Source organism: Metopolophium dirhodum, chromosome 4 (assembly GCF_019925205.1).
Source record: "Metopolophium dirhodum isolate CAU chromosome 4, ASM1992520v1, whole genome shotgun sequence".
Lineage (NCBI taxonomy): Eukaryota > Metazoa > Arthropoda > Insecta > Hemiptera > Aphididae > Metopolophium > Metopolophium dirhodum.
Window position 1 is genome coordinate 724,740 of NC_083563.1, and position 18,878 is coordinate 743,617.

Genomic DNA, 18,878 nt, shown 5'->3' on the forward strand with positions numbered 1-18,878 from the left:
GTGTAAAAAACACACACCTGTACAGAGAAAGTTCTGCGGTGGGTTTATATAAGGGAAGAACACAATTACAGTTATAAAGTAAACAATATTATATTATCCATACGGTATGATATCCGTTTTTTTTAAAAATAAGTGTTACAAAAAGTCATAGGCTTAAAAAAAATTATTATTTTTCAGTACCTACACCGTAAAATACAAAGTTGTAAAATAGGTAGGTACCTATAATACATGATCAAGAACTGGTACGTAGTTTTCAATTGTTATCCTCAACAATGGTTTTATAACAAGTGTTCGCCATATGAAAGAAACAAAAAACGAGTATTTAATTATCTCTAAGAACGCACCGAATACCAATCATACCCAGTGTTGTGTTTTATCTAGATAGGTATATTTTTATCTCTTATCTTATACAGATAAATGGGAAATATGTTATCTAAGTTATTATCTAAGATAAATAATTAAAACATCTAGATAAAATGTAATTTTTAAATATTTCTATTATAAATTATAATTAGTGTTAATTAGGTATTTTATATTTTCTGATTACAAAATAGTAAATTTATATTTAAACATAATAGGTAAAAATTATTATTTTAACTATTACTTATAATATGTATTACTGTGTTAGTATTATAATTTTTTTTTTTTTTATTGATCTTGAGCCCGGCAACTGAGGTCATTGGCTATTTTTTTGTTTTTACTGTAGGTTATTAAGTCGGTAGGGGGAATACGTGTGTGTTGGGTTTGGCAGAATTTTTGATTGGGCACCCGTAGGTATCTGCCATGCCCGGGTGGGGGATGGCGGCACTTGTTCTCCGGACACCGTGACTTGCTCGGAGAAAAATGCCGCCCGGTGATCGAGGATCGAACTCGGACCGGCTGTGCCGAATCCGTCGCGTTAGACCGCTCGGCCACCTCGCCCCCCGTATTATAATTTATAATTTATAAATATACCCATATATATTTTTCATTCTTAAATTATTAGATATACCAAGTTCATATTTTAAATGTTCTTAGTAATAAACTAATAAACGTTTTAGGTTAACTACGTGTCTACGTATCAGCGTCGTATTCGTTGACCGTTAACAGAATACCCGCATTCTGCAATTAAAATTTGAAACGATCACAAAATAAATTATTATTGATTAATTATTAATAGCAAGTATAATAATAATATTACCTAGTGTAAAATAAAATACCTACAATACTAATTTTAGCATTGCAATAACATCTACATGATTAGTGTATATCTATATTTTATTAGGGCGGCTCTAGCCTCCTATGTGTTTATTTAATAATTTCCTATCACTTATTAGTTATTAAATATTGTTACCGGAATTTTAAATACTGAATATTCATATAAATTGTTTAAATATTTATGTAGATATCATTATTATTATTTATTTCTACTAAAAAAGAAACAATACATTTGATTTGTATTTTTTTTTTAATTTAATTTATTTTAATTGTGTTCATTAGGTAAAACAATAATGAACACAATTAAAAAACATAATATATGTAGGTATAAAGAAAATTTCAAGTCGAAATAATTTTGAAGTTTTGTTTTTTGACATCAAATTTTATGGTGTTTTGAAAATTGCCCTTTACTTAGTTTAAAAAACATATTTTTTGAAATAACATTTAATTGACTTATAAAGTTACATAATTCACAACTGTTATGAAATTAAGATGTGCTATATAATATTATGAATTATCTAATATACTTTATTCACCTTAGGCTTGTAATAAATAGGTAGGTAGGTACATATTAAAAAAAAAATTATCTTTTTTTATCTGGATAATAAATGTTGGTTTTTATCTTTATCTAGATAATTAAATTATTATATATCTTTTATCTTCATCTAAATAACTATTCTAACAATTATCCAGATATTAAAAAATTATCTTTATACAACACTCCGAATTTATACCATATTTTTAGTAAATATACTGTTATAAGTTGGTATAATTATTTTTTGTCGGGTGGCACTGCTGGGAGCCTTTCTACTCTATTATTTTATGTCATCACACTTACTTATTATACCTTGTCGTATAGATTGTAAATAATTTTGTTTATTCTAATAACCTAACCTGTAAAATAGTTTGAATTGATATTATAATATATTTTAATTTAAAAATGTTCTTAAAATCTCATAAAAACTGATCATATTGCACCACTTAAAAACCACGGTCAAGGACTAAATTGAACTCTTAAGAGGACGCTGTGATAAACTTCTGATCTTCGTATGTACTGATTTAGAGTTAAACTAACAGTTATTTTAAAAAAAAACCACCCGAAACAGTACAGATTTAATATCATAATATTGATAGCAGGTATTACTCGACATTTTCTCACTAGACGACGACCATAATTATTATACCTTATCAGCTGTGAAATATTGGAGTGGCTTAAAAAAAAAGAAAAATATAATGTCTTCAATTGTTCAAAAGTCGTTAATGTTTTAAGACCGGCAGACCGCAACATAGTGAAATAATAAATTTTACTTTATTTTTTTTTTTCAGAAATGGTGTAGTTTTTTTGGTGGCGAAAAAATTGTTCTGCTTTTACACAGATAAAGTAGGTACTGTTATCTAGATCGTTTGAAGATTTAGTGTCTGAAATATTTGTGTATAGTCTTTGGGATTATTTCCCGCGCGAACATCCTTATCATATAGTCTTATAAAAAAAAATACGCAATAAACAATAATAACGGAGTACTGATATTATAAGATGGGGGCATGGGGCCATTTATAAATTGCTTGAAAATTGTAATTAAACACATACATTTAAACTGTTTAGTAACAATTTTTCATAATATTTCGTTAAAATTGATTAAGTAAAACAAATATATTTTAAATGTGAATATAATATAGCGTCCACGCGTATGACATTTATTAATTGTTTATTAATTATTTTATTGCAAATTCCATCAAATAATATGATAATGAACAATTTAAATTTGTAAGATGTTATTTATTTGTATTTATATTTAAGCAACAGTAAAGCAACTATAATAACCATCGATGTTAAAACCTTAACAATTATTTAAACAAATATACATTTATAGTATACATATATATACAGAGTGATTCGTCAGTTGATGCTGTTCAGTGTTCACCCCTCCCCCCAATTTTTTCCATTAATAATGAATTTATTCAAATTTAAATTTTCAAGCATACTTAATGTATACTTAACTTAATAATGGCTATGATTAATTTAAATCTGAAGATAAGAAATTATTATTTAAATTTTGTATTCTTTCATATTATTGTTTATAACAAATCAAGATTTAAATTTCACTTGATTGAATTAATTCATTTTACGTTTTTAAACTGCTTATCGTCTTGGTAACATTCACATCAATGACTGTCAATTCAAAATGTATTTAATTATAAGTCAACGCTGAAATTTATATTGACAGCTTAATACATTTCGTGGTTTATTAAACGTCAAGTAAACTTGTATTGCTAATAGTATTGACGTATTGTTATTTATATTATGTGGATATAGTAATAGAATCTAAGATGATCGTGTACGGCATGATAGGTATGTAATAAACTATTATTTATTTAAAAAAAAAAAAACATTTTTAACAATTATAAAAATGAAATGTAAAATGTTTAAAAAATATGTTTACATATATATGAATTTGCTAATAGCTTTTAATTAATATGTTTTTTCAAAACTCATTAATGTCATTAATTTCCATACTATAAAATTTTACTATAATATGTCTAAATCTATTTGAGGTAGAAAAATAATTTAATATCATTTAGGTACTTATTCAGTTATGCGTTATATTTGTTTAGAATTTAAAAAGTTTGAGAATCGTATAAGTACTTAACTTAATATAATAGGAAATTATGGTTTTCGTTTAAAGAAAAATTTAATTTGAAAATTAGCTTTTAAGGATTTTGAGTATAAATTATCGTTTGGAAATATATTTAATATTACAAATAAATAATACGTTAAAAAAAGATATGAATTAATTATGTTTAATAATAATAATTTTATAATAAATTCATGAATATGTTTCATATAATAAAACCATATTTCGGTATAGTGAAATAATCAATATTTTTTTAATAATTAGGTACCTAGTTATTATAATTTTTTTTTAATTAAAAATATGATTTTTAAATTATTATTAATGTACTCAGATAGATCGTTTAATGTGGCCAGTCAAAATCAAAAGTATAAAATAAAAGTTTACAGTCGTATAAAGGTACGGTAAGTCATATTTGTCGATAGCATCAAAAGGATATAAACTAATATTAGTTTTAAGTAAAAGCAATTGATATTTGTAAAATCCATTTGATGCTGATACTATCTATCGTTCAATTAACACTTTTTAACAACCTACTATTTTTATAAACCATAACTACGTTTTATTATTTTTTTTTTTTTTTTTTTTTTTTTTTTATTGAGTAACCCGCGGCAACATAGGCCATTGGGTGTGGGGAGGGTACTGTAGGTTTTATATTGGGTAGGTTTGGTAGGTTTTTATATTGGGTAGGTTGGTACACGTGTGTGTTGTGTTTGGCAGAATTTCTAATGGGGCACCCGTAGGTTTCTGCCGTGCCCCGGGGTGGGGGGATGGCGGCACTTGTTCTCCGGACACCGTGACTTGCCCGAAGAAAAATGCCGCCCAGTGGCCGGGAGTCGAACCCGCGACTGCCAGCGCCGCAGTCGACGCGTTAGACCGCTCGGCCACCTCGTCCCCCGTTTTATTATTACTATTTGTACAAGCAAAATATATTTTATGATTCCGATTATAATTAGTTTTAAAAAGTGTATTCAGTCCTTTTTAATCTTTTTATGAATTATGCAAGAGATAAATTTAATTTAAAGATTGAAATTAGTATACTAATATAAAGATAAATCATAGGTACAAACTTAAAAGTTTAAATTGAGTTTTAGTTTTAATATAATTTATTTTATTATATTATTATGTTCTGATTTGTATATTATTATGGTATTATATTTTTTTTAAATATGAGAAAAGGTTATAGCGTAGGCATCGTGTGCAAAACTTCCCAAGTCGAAAAATGTACATTTTGAAATGGATACACTGTATTTTTCTACACATTTTGATATCACAATTACTAATATTTTTCAGTTATTGCCTTATTTTATATGAAAAAATACAAATTTATAACCACGCAGGTATCTCAATCAAGTAGGTATCAACAAACGTAAAAATATTTTAGCCTACCACAGTTTTTCACTTCCCCTGTACAATTGAATAACAATGTTTTAAGAGGTTTTGACGATATTTCGTATAATTGTATAAAAATAAGATAGAAAATATATATATATACGTATACATATATTATATAAAAGAAGATAAATAGAAAAATACGGTTTGTTCCATTTAAATTTTAAGCGTAGCGATGAATGTATTGATTTTGCAATGATGTGTATTATATTTTTACATATATACACGATTTATAGTTGAAAAATGGTTCGATTTTCAACTTTGGTGGAGGTTTCTTGTAGCAAATTGGATCTTGTTGGTACTTTTTGGAGGTAAAAATTGAAAACTCCTAATTTTCCATCGTTTTATACTTGAAGATGTTTATATTGTAATTCTTTGTACAATGTAATGACAATAAATCACTCGTTCAAAATTCTTAAAAATTGAATACAAGTTTCCTCACAAATGTTCATATATAACTGTCAATCAAAACATTTCGAAAATATTTACAATATTTTTTTGTAACTGTTGAAAATTAGACATTTTTGAAAAATCGTCAAAATTTCGAAAATTTGATAGTTATTTTGCAGTTAAAAATCTATAAAAAAATTTAATATTCATGCTGAAAATTTAAAAATTGAATACAAGATTTCACATAACTATTGTTAGTGTTGAAATCAAAAACAAATTGAGCGCAATTCTACAAATAATTTTTATAATCGTAACGGTCATTTTAACGTGCATAAATTATTATATTTTATTCGGACAATGCAATTTTCAAATGCAATGCTATAGTCAGAAATTAATTACACCTCCCATACCACTACCGTGTTACTAATTGTTAAATAAATTACGATAATATCAATAGAATGCACTTAGTGATATAGGCTGACAGACCGTCCCCGCTCAGAATCGTTTTTCGCGTGCAATGATTTATCATCCATTACAGTGACCTACTCAATGCGACGTACACTTGACCCTACTCTAAACGGCAGAGCGGTTGCCTACTTTCCGCGTTTTTTGGTTTAATTTTACATTTCATAAATCATATACATTTAAAATCAAATGTATCGAGTTACACCATATAAAGGCAGGTATTACGTTTCACGGTCCTTACATGCAAATAACAGAATATTATACCAAAATCGATAATATAATATTAATTACAATATTATACAGCTCAGACTCGTCTCATTAATCCTGTTTTCATGCAAACTGTAGGGGAACTATTAAGGAACCGTTTTATCAATCGTTTTAACAAGAATCACACAATATTATTATATTATACGTCATGTTAATATGCAAATACTTGCGTAACCGGATAATTTTATTCGTCTGCAGTATACGTTATAGTTGTTAATATTAAATTGCATCTGCACGCATTTTAAAAAATAATAATATATTATAAAATATACACAAGTACCTACCTCCTACCTCGGAATCTTTTTGCATTAACATAATTACACGTGAGTTGTAATATTGAATGTATTTCAAAATTTATAAAACCGATGAAAAAGACTCTTAAGTCTTCGCCGGATTATCAGCCCTTTCAAAAAGTATCTTTATTAATTACTCCGAGGTTTTTCGCACAGTTGCGGCGGGTATTATCACATCAGCTAATAAACTCGGCGAACTGTTCATTAAATATCATTAAACCTAATTTAATATCTAGTTAATTGTGTAACGTAGGTACATGCTGCATACCTACTGATACATATTATATAATATTATGGTTGGTATTCTGGGTAGTTACATATTATTATTGTAATAACATAAAAATGAAGAGATTAAAGCGTATATTATGTAAGTTATATGTTAAAACCCTGAGTAATTCCTACGCTTATATGTTCTGGAGAATTTCATCGGATAAAAATATTAAAACAATGTTACTAGTTATAATACCTTCCTCTGTCAAAAATGTATTTAAATATTTTTAGACGATTTGAATGAAATTATAAAACTAATATGTTGCGAACCTAATTCGTTCGAAATTAACTACCTAGGTATTTAAATAGTGCATGTGCCTAGTCTAAGTAATACCTATAGATAATAATGTAGTAATAATGTAATATGGTTGAAATCGACAAACTTGTTTTAAATAAAAATATGTTTTATTCAGTATATTAAGCAGCATGTAGACAAATTATTTTGTTTACTTATATTATGTTAACCGAATTTATTTGTAGTGGAATTTTTCAAACAACTCTTCAAACGGTGTATGTTATTAAAATAGTTTTAATTATTTAAAGAAATGTTAAAACGCTTACAAACCCTACATTAAATTCATGAAATAAAAATTCTGTGTCAACATTAATAGTACAGGTATTTTAACAAATTTTTTAGAATATTTCAAATATTCCAAAATTGTTGATAACTGTCTTATAAAACTTGTGTTCATTAGGTAATATAGACAGTGTACGAAATTTAGTTTTTGAATTTCAATTATAAATGTTTAATATAGGTCCCTAAATTATGAAAAAAAGTAGTGACGTACATTATTTTTAAGTATTTTTTTGGGAAATAAGATTAGAAGTGCATTTTAATACCTACAATAATTTATACTACCTACCTACTTGTATTAGTAATTGTATAACTACATGTAAAAAAATGTTTTTACATATTTGAGTACAGAGGTATTCCTTTTAGAAGCACATACAATTTAAAAAAAACGTCCTTTAAACACTCAGATATACCTACGCCATAATAGATAACTATATATAATTATTTTTTCTCGTCATTAAGACATAATACATTATTATACGTATACCATATTTTATAAAGCTGTTGGTGTATTATTCTTCGACGGCTATTATCGTACTTTATATTGTCTGGAGTTAAGGTTTCAAACAGTTATTTGATAATATTATACTTAAATTGCATTCATGAAGCTACACTACGTTGTGTATTATTAATTATTTGTACATACACATGCACAATATATATGATTTTTTTGATTTAAAATGCATTTTCTTTTACAGGATAGGCACTTATAAATGTTCTATATTGGAAAGTTTTTCCCAATATGGCAACATATAATATAATGTTATATGCTGTGATTTTTTTTTCAACTCGTTTCGAAGATTAAAGTGCTTTAAATGTCTATTTTTTTTTTTATTTACTGTATTCATGTTTTTTTTTCATACAGTCAAAGCTATAATAAAATAACGCGCGTAAAATAAGTATGAAGTAGAGTAACATTTATACGTTCAATATAATATTAATATGACACGGTTAGATTTGAAAAAAATTAATTGAGCGGGTATTTTAGATAAATGTTTGAAATGTTTGTTTTTTGCGTACTATTAATATAATAATAATATTATTGGCGCAAGCACAATAATATATTATATTATTATTATAACAACATTTGCCGCCGAATTCATTCTCGGGCGGCGGCGATCCGCTGTACCTACGTAATATTATTATATCGTCGACAATCCTAGAGCGGATCTATCACTCACGCTGGCGGCGGCCACTTATCTGCGCGAAACCATCGCTACCACCGCCGCTTGTATCGTCGTCATTATTATATAGGTACGCCGGACCCATTTACTATAGATTCTGCCAAATGGACCGTCGGAATTTAGAGTTCGGGCTTTTAATGCCCTGTTTACTTTACAGTCCATTACCTCGCCAGCCCGGCTCTGCAGACGGGGAAAACAGAGCTAAAACTCGGTCGGGCCCGCACGCACACACACACCTTTCCCTGGGCACACGCGTATTATATAGTACACGCGAAACGCTCGCACGCGCAGTCGAAAACCAAACCCCCGATCTGAGGTTGTGGGGTGGGGAGGGTGTGTATGTGGCCGAAAGAGGGGTGTGTAATGTGCGCACAACGACCTAGAGTAGTTTTTAATCATTACAAAGTTCCCCCCGCGGACGAGAGAACCATTATTGTAATGTTTTTTTTTTTCCTGCTGCTTCTTCTTCTCTTTCTACTACTATATACATACACCATCACCTACCTACTTGCCCCGTTCCCGCCCGCCCGCCCGTGTGTGCCGGTATATAGTGCTTTTTCTTTGTCCGTCGCCGACCGGGGAATAGATTAACGGGTTCGATAATTAACGTTGTGTACAGCATAAAATATATATATATATGTATAGCTTCACGGCGGCGGCGATCACCGCAAACCGATAAGATAGGTACACTTTAGAGAAAGATAGCCGGTACGCGCCTCCCACGTATTATGTATGTGTGTGTGTGTGTGTACCCGCTTTGGGATGTTGAAAAATACGCCAGCTCGACGATTGGTGACGGGTGAAGAGCCCGCGAGACGACGACTTTCGACGGTCGACGGAGAGGACCGTGGCGACAAAGGCCTGTAGAATTGATAGGGTGGGGGGAATGTTTGGTTTGCATTCATACCAAATGAGCTTTGCGATCAGATAACCTCACCGGCCGCCGGACACATGGCTTCCCGTCAGTGTACATTATTACAGGACTTGATACACATTTCAAACCTTACACTCGCCCCATCACCCTGCAGGCTTGTATAGAATAAAATATGTACAATATACGCATATATATATATATATAGCCAGGAGGTCGTGGGTTTATAATACGTCAATGATGCGTCGTTGTTGTTTTTTCGTTTTTATAATACCTACCTACCTATCGGATATAGATAAACTATTTATAATTGAAACCTTTTTGTGGTTTTGTGTTTTTAGTTTTTATACACGCACCTATTATACGTGTGCTACGAAACTCGAGTGTTTCGGTGGGGAATTAACTCGGAGTATACGCACTTACACGCGGCGGCGGGACTAAAAATCGAGACATTTTTTTCAGGATTGAAAGTATATAATATTGTAGTAACATGATATTCTTCGAAGTAAAAAGTGATTTCACGTTTCCAAACTATAAAAGGGTTAAAGGGTCACAGGCGCATAATAGAATATCATCCACGCACGTCGTTATAATAATATATTATTTTGATATCACAAAATCGAATTATTCGTTTCAGGCGCATGAATATTTATAGGTGCACGGTGATCGGAATTAATTTGCAGTTCACACAATTATATTGCATCTTTAATCGTTTTCAAATTACTATTATTGATATTATTATTACGATCAGCATAAAATAATTCATGACAAATACAACAAACATTAGAACAATATATTTTCGCAATTAAAATTACAATGTAATGATCATAATCATTTATAAAAAAAAAATGGTTTGTTTCCAAGTTTTAATAAAACTATTCTCACTCTATAGATTCTACAATATGTATCCATTGTATTTAGTTAAATTAAAAGTTTTATTTAAGTAAAATAATCAGCATTTTAAGTAAATACTATTATTATTAGCCGGCCATTTTATATAAAATATAATATTATAATATTATGTGAAATGTTATTCAATTATTTAAAATATTTGAAATATTTTCCGTGCGTAAGACAAAACTTTTTCTTTCTCATTTCCCATCCATTCTATCATATTATATTTTTTAACGACTTATTATAAATATCAACAAGCTCTGGGTTTTTGATCCCGAGGCTTAATTTGTTAATACGATGTGGAATTTCAGAATCGTAATTGTCGAAACAAAGTGTAAATCATATTTTAGAAGTTATATTATGCCAACTCCTAATTTATTTGGGTTTTATGTTTTTGGTGACCATAAATGAAATGCAATTTTTTAAAATTAACAATTAATAAATATGGTACAGTAATTAATTGTGAGTTATGATAAATAATAAGGAAATAAAATGTATGTAAACAAAATATTAACATGTTAAAAAACAATTTAATAATTATATTATAATAGATAAATATCATAATATGCAGACAAATCAAACTTTCAATCAATATGTTAATCGAAAATTGTATACAAAAGTTATAAATAATGGACATTGAACTTTTAATAATAATATATTGATTATTATTTTCACCAACCCATTAATACTCTTCACAAAAAAAAAACTCTCGCAACCTTGATAATTATGATGATTAAATCCTTTGTTATTAAAACAAAATGTTATGTATATAATATGTTTAATACACACCAACATAGTTTTTTTTTTAATATTATCATAAGTCTAGTATTTACACTGTAATAAATACGCCAACACAGCTAAAGTATACTCAATCGAATCATTGAGAGGATATTCACAACGATCCTGTCTGAAAGATAAAATAATAATATGTAACGATGAATTCGATAATATAATATCATTTTGAATAAAGTCACTATAAATTTTACTATTGGTACGTTGTTGATACAAATAATTGCGTACTTACGTATATACAATATTATTTATTATTTAAATAATTGTTTTTTTATGCGACTACCGATTATTTAAGTTCAATTTTATTTTAATTACCTTAAATGTGCGTCAGCCGTCAATGATAAGCATAGATAAATATTATATGTGTCCGCTAGTTTATATTAAAATCTAATGAAATGACAAAAAAAATGATAACAGTTTGTTTGTAGTATTTCCAAAGACGAATACAACTACGCACAAGAAAACAAAGTATTGACTTTATCAAAAACTTTTCATGAATTTTAATATTTTCTATTATCTAAATAGAACTTATTCTTATAAGCTTATGGAATATTATGTTTTATTGATAATGATAATTTATATTTAGACGATGTACAACGATAATGCTGTGACACGTGGTCATGTCTGATTAACAACATAATTTACGATAAGAAATGGGAAATATTAATTTATAGGTAATACATTATACAAACGTTATATTTTTAGTAAATGTGAATTACATTTTTTTAAATTTGTTAAATTAGAAGTATATTTTTTTTTTTGCTCAATTATAGTGAATTCTTGTAAAAGGTACATGTAAACCAATATTCTATAGGAAACTCATATTATACATACTGTTTAAAATTTATAAAATACATTAAATGGCACCTCATTGCCATATTGGACGTTTAAGAGGATGTCAGCGCACTATTTGTCTTCTCTCTCTGGCCCACGCGCAACATAGAAAAAATGCATTTGCGCAGAATTGTTTTTTCTATGTTTTTAAGTAATCTTAGAGTAAAATCCACTCATGACAAAAAAGATAGAGTATAATATTTTTGAGGGAATGACATATCGATTTCTCTAAATATTGTTTCAAAGCAATTTAAACATAATTTAAATTTACAAAATTTTTTTGTTTATTTCGAAAGTCGAATACAAAGTCAAATAACAATAAAATATAAAATCGATATGTCATTCCCTTTAAAATATTATTCTCTATCTTTTTTTGTAATGGGTGGTTTTACTCTGAAATTACTTAAAAACATAGAAAAAACGATTCTGCGCAAATGTGTTTTGTCTATGATGCGCGTGGATCAGAGAGAGAAAACAAATAGTGCGCAGACATCCTCTTAATGAATACAGTATTAGTACTATAATAATACAATGTATTATTTTTTATTATATTAAACAAAAATACTTTAAATGTAAATATTAATAATTTTAGATCTCCTAAATTGTGTTTATATGGGTATATTATTATTATTTAAAAAAAAAAAAACCATTCCAATATTATACGCGAGTTTAGGTAAATAAGTACATCTTATTTAAATCGAATTTTATATTTTTACTAATACTGATTGGCTATATTTTTTTCAATTCCAACAGTATAACATTTTAGTATATAAAAAAAAAAAGGCTTTTAGGAAGGATGAAATCCAATTACCCAACACAACAAACCGTAAAATCGTATAATATTGCACTGGTAATATTTATATTCCTTTTTAGTTAGTATGACGAGCGATGGCCGAGGGGTGAAGTATAATAATATTCAATGTAACAAGAACGCATGTAATATGATCTGTTCTGAAGTACCTACTTTTAACATCCATCAAAATGAAAACATCGAAATTTGTCTCTAGAGAACAATTTACATATTCCTCCCCCTCGAGTTAACAAGGTTAAGACGTTAAGTACCTTTAAATTTATTCAGATAATAATACATGGAATAAGTACATTACACGGTAGTCGTTATACGTTCATTTGATGACTGGTATAACTATTATTGTTGTTGGTTACAGAGCGTGCCTAGGAATTTAGTTGTTTGGATCCCAAAATAATTTACTGATTTAATTTAGATATAAATGTGTATTTAAATAATATAGTGATGATATTGCATGACTTTTGTTTCACTTTGGTATCTATGACCAAATACTTTCTTTGTTGTAAGGTTATAATAGCTTACTTTTGTAAGTAATAAGAAAATAATTAAAAACATAAATAAAATGATATAAAAACTTCTCAAAACGTCTTGATTTATAATACCTAATTATTACTAATAACAAGTAATTTAGTTTTATTCTTGAACAAATAGTTTAGTTAATACAATATTCAGGAGGTGTATCAAACACCGCAGGTTTAAAGATATTAATGTATAGTACATAATATATTTTTAATTATGGAAACTTTAAAGGATGCAAAATAATTGGTTAGGATTAGTTTATCAACTCCAAAAGTATTAAGAAGCTTTAATTTCTAAGCAATCATTTTCTGCAATTACTTTTAAACCAGATGGTTTCAAACAATTTAATAACGAATACAATTTGGCAATCACAATTTGTTTTTAGACGCACAAACATAAAACGTTATTTCTGAACTCGGCATCAATGAAAGTGCTGAATCTAAAATACGTGTTCATATTAATTATTAATAATATCATATTTTGTTCAAGTTTAAGCTGCCAGACATGCCGATGGTTGTACGTTCTAACTGTGACTTAAAATTATTATGTTTAAACATATACCTACGTAAAGTCAACAAATACATTTGGATAAAAATGAAAACTATATAATATGATAAAAATATGATAATGGTACATAAAATTACCCGCGAGAATAAATAAAAAAAAATTATAATCTTATTATGCAGGTGAATAAAATAATATATTTTCGAAATTAATATTTGGACGAACTGCACAAACTTTTGTCGAGCTATAGTGTTTTCATCCCCACCGGAAGGCCAACGTAGCGAGTCGAAAGCTGTTACAGTTTTGTGTGTGTGTGTGTGTGCGAGAGTGAGAAAGGGGAAGAACGGGGTGGGCTCAGACCTTTTCCGTGTCATACACATAATAATAAATGGTTTGAAAAACGATTGGCGAGCACACACATAACGAAACACTCACACGCGCTCACATAAATACCCATGCAGACATACACATTTTATTACACCATTAGCCAGGCTTCGAGGGATTATTTTAGATTTTACACGAAATCTGATTGTACTTTTTTTAAAACTCATTTATCGCTGTGTAAAACTTTTTTTACGAGTACAGTATTAATATATTGCGGCAGCGACGGAAAATCTCGGAAACAATATTTTCATCCGACACGAATGTTGACGTTATTAGTGTTTATTCATATTCTTGCAGAAAATTACGAATATATTGTTGACGAATTGTAACGTTACATTTAATTTTTTAGTTGAGAAATTGATATTATTATTAATTACTCCATTGTTGTATACGTTCTTTAGGTGAATGAAATTATAAAACAAATCATGTCATTGAATGAAATATTATTTTCTACGGGATATTAAGATATCTAATAAAACGCCATGTACCTACTTCTTATTTCATAATTTGGTTTTTAAGTGAACTAATGTAATCAAGTGGACGATAATATTATTATAAATTTTATGATATTGTGTATAATTGTGATAAAAGTCAGTCGTAATTTTTTTCCTTGTGTAAATTAGACTTAGCTGATTTACTTGTAATGTATTTGTCTCCCGAAAAAATAATTTAAAAACAAAATAGAATTGCTTTGTTTATTTATGCTTATATAATAGTGCATAGTATTTATCTTTGCTAATATTCGTTGTACAATGAAAAATTATCCATAAACAATTTATCCTCTAAATTTCTATTATAGTAGGTAGGTACATGAAACATAAATCGTGATCATATAAATACATAAACTGCAGTTCAACCTCATAATAATATAAAAAGTTTACCAAAAATGTTATGCCATCAACATCAAAAGTAATAACCGTCGTTACAAAACTTCGAAAGTATTTTCAGCAGTATGTTTTTGTTCACTGATTCATGTTTGTTGTTGTTCACTGGTTTCATGTTTATTATTATTAATATTTTTAAAATAACGTTAAAGCATGAACACTGGGAAACTTTGATCGGTTATAATTCGCAAAATATAAACCTACACTGTTTAACTGTTTAATATTTGTAAAAGATTCTCAACAGTTTAATTTTCCATGAACAAATACATAAAATTATTATGTAGGTTTACGTTAAGTTAGTAATACGCGATATTATTGGATCTTAATTGCATAAAATTTTGTCCGTAGATGACCCGATGTAAGAAAATAAAACACATAATATTACATAAGAAATTTAAATTTAAAACGTAAATAAACAATACTAGAAGCATGGTTCTGGTCACGGGAAATGGCCCTCTGTACAGGTAGGTATAGGTTACCTATTGAATGGATCCAGAGCAAGACCCATTCGAAAAAATTTAATAATTTATGCTCGATGCACATGGTTTTAAGTCTATATGGTAAACATTTATATGTATTACATATTCTCGTAAAATACTTGTGTATAATTTATTGGTATTAAACACCCACCTTAGCATAAAGTAAGATATTATACTTTTATGTTCCTCCGAATAAATGTTATAATGTTCACGTGCTGGATTTAAGGTAATATCGCGTTTTTGGACTTGTAATAATATATGCAATTTTTAAAAACAAAATATTTAATCTTGCATCTAATATTACAAACCCAGCAGTAGGTATTTTGGAATTAGTGTATTGAAGTCCTTTAAAGTTAACACGAAATGATCAACCATCAAGCAGTTCCTTAAGGTCCGCTTGGAACACAATAATTTTGTGTAAAAAGACAACATCCATTTATGTCAAAAAAAATTTCAAAAAATATTTAACATATAGCCTATATATATATACATATATTATGTTACTATTATAATAAAAAATACATAACATTAAAATGTCTTCAAATTGAAAATGTAAAATGATAATATCATACTAGGAATGCTTTACACACACAACAATAAACTGAATAATATTATATTTTGTCATAAAGTATAAAATAAGTTAGTTGTGCCGTTATTAAAATCAAAAAAAAATGTTTATAGGTACAAGCAAGATTAAATATATTTAAATATTAAGTTACCAGTTGATCTATAGCTCATTAGTCATTAAATAATGCCTAATAATGTTTTGAATACATTTTATGATTTTTGCGTATGCTTGAAACATGTAAGCTCTAACATATTAAGTTCAATTCATAGTTGCAGAATATAATTTGATTAAATATTATAATATTTATATATTAAATGATTAAATTATAAATAGTAAATTAGTGTATCTATATAAATTTTATATATATAGTACCTATAATAGGTATATAAAATATAATATATATATTATATTATAATAGTTCGGTTTTAAGAAAAAATCCCACAAATACCAGCAAAAATAATAAACTATAATGACTTAAAAATCTTATTTGTTTGCCACTTTTTAGTTCTGTCGTCATTTGGAATATAATATAATATATTAACTATAATACTAGATACATTATATATATATAGAATACTACATAATATATTTGTATATTTTGGTATTTATAGATGGAACTTTTTGATAAAAGCGAATGAATGGAATATAGGTATATGCACGTACTGTATTCCAAAAGACTCAAAGGAAAAAATAAGTTTTAATGGCAAGACAAAAATATAAATAATTATTATTAACAAAGACTACTGTCCTATAAAATATAATAAATTATTTTTGAACAAATTATATTGTTCAATAAATTAATATTAGGTTACTACAAGAAAACTACCATAAATTGAAGTTATGTATCAAATATTATGATGATTATAATTATATTTCATTCAACACATTAATATGAGTACCTGCCTATAATTATAATAATAAGTAAGAGTTCATTAATTAACGAACAGTTTGATTCAATGTATGTTTATTAAAATGGTAATTGGTAATTGATAATTTATTATTACAATATAATAATATTATATTATCGTCTTATTTAATGGGACAAATATATTATATCAAACATTGGTTTTTTAATATTTATTTTGATTTTAACATATTATTACTTACATAATAATATTATGTATTACATAATGATTATAAAAAAAATACATATGCAATACATTTATAATACAGGGTAATTTACTATGCATGCTCATCCTCACCTTTTATCATAATATTTTAAATACATATTTATTTAAATTATTATTTTTAAGTAAACTTTTTGACAATATTAAAATACTTAGATTTATTTTAAGTAATATTAATGAGTATTCTGTAGGGGGCACAAACTTCCTTTTTCATATGAGACCCACACTATAGTTAACCGTAATGATTTTTTTGAAAATGTCTATGCATCGAAATCGAAATTGAAATGAGTAGTTTCTAAATTATTAAATTTTATGTTATAAGAATAATAGTTTTTAATAACGGTTTTACATAAAACAAAAATTGTATCTAATATTTTGTCTAGTATTTTGTACTTACTCTAGACATTTTTAAAAAATATTTAAATTTAATAAATGAAAAGGTATGAATAATGACTAAAATTTTCAAATTATTGTACCTAAAGTTTAATACATTTTCAATTTACATAAATCAACATTTTCAAAAAATAATCTATTCAACAATTTACAATAAAAAGGGTGGTTTTTATTTGAAAAAATTCCATAAAAATTTAAGTATATATTTAAAAATGTGGTCTTTAAGTAGATATACTTAAAACCCTGCAGAATTTGAATAAATATATAGGTAGTGAGGGGAAAAAATAGAGCGAGCATATGTTTGATAAATCATTTTTCAGTGTTTTATGACTAAATGGTTATCGCCGCAATGACTTTTTCGAAGATAATAATTTTTAAGCATACACTATTATAATACTTGTAATAAGAATTTAATGAGTATAGTCAACTCGGCTACTCGTTGTATTATAATACTGTTACTACAACTCATCGTTATGTTCTACGGAAAAACAACAAGACACCTATAAATATTAGTACTTATAGTATAATAGCTGATATAACTTAACAGTTATTCCCATATAGTAACTGGAGTCCGGATTTGTATGCAAAAACATATTATTATTTTCGATAGCGGAATCGATAAATAATAATATATAGTAATAGGTACATTATAATATTATAATACGATAAACGTGGAACTTACGTGATACGGAGACGATTTCGGTATAATAGCTATCGTGTTTTCGGCAGAGCACCGCCCTGCCCCGGGCAGTTTCGGGGGGGTACTGACACGTTTGGGAGCCGGTTCGCGACTGATTCCCGCCGTGGCGGCGAACGTGCTTTGAACGGCGGCGTACGCGCCACCAACGACGACGCCGCCGTTGCAGTAAAATTGCCCCGACGAACCACCCCCTTGCCGCCGCCAAACCCCCCAAAATGGTCTGTTGGCGTGTAATCTCTTACCCGCCGAACGTATTCGTACATTACAAATGTTCCGGCCAAAAATAATAATATGTATTACGACATAAACGATTCAATTATTTATTATTTACATTATATCATAACATAATGTCTTACTATGTATTGGGTTTCGATCACCCAGTTCGTTTGTTAGAACTTATACATGTAAGGCCGGATACTCATAGGAATTTGGGTTTTCTAATATTCGTTCGTAACATAG

General features: G+C 28.0%; 1 protein-coding gene across 1 annotated transcript in view; it reads right to left on the reverse strand.

The window, feature by feature from the left end:
• LOC132943223 (cell adhesion molecule Dscam2-like) overlaps nt 1-18,533 on the reverse strand; it is a 76,249-nt gene extending 57,716 nt beyond the window's left edge. Inside the window, exon 1 of the mRNA XM_061012113.1 lies at nt 18,402-18,533. The gene's annotated coding sequence lies outside the window, so the exon portion shown is untranslated. The remainder of the gene's footprint in view (nt 1-18,401) is intronic.
• Nucleotides 18,534-18,878: the final 345 nt, after the last annotated feature.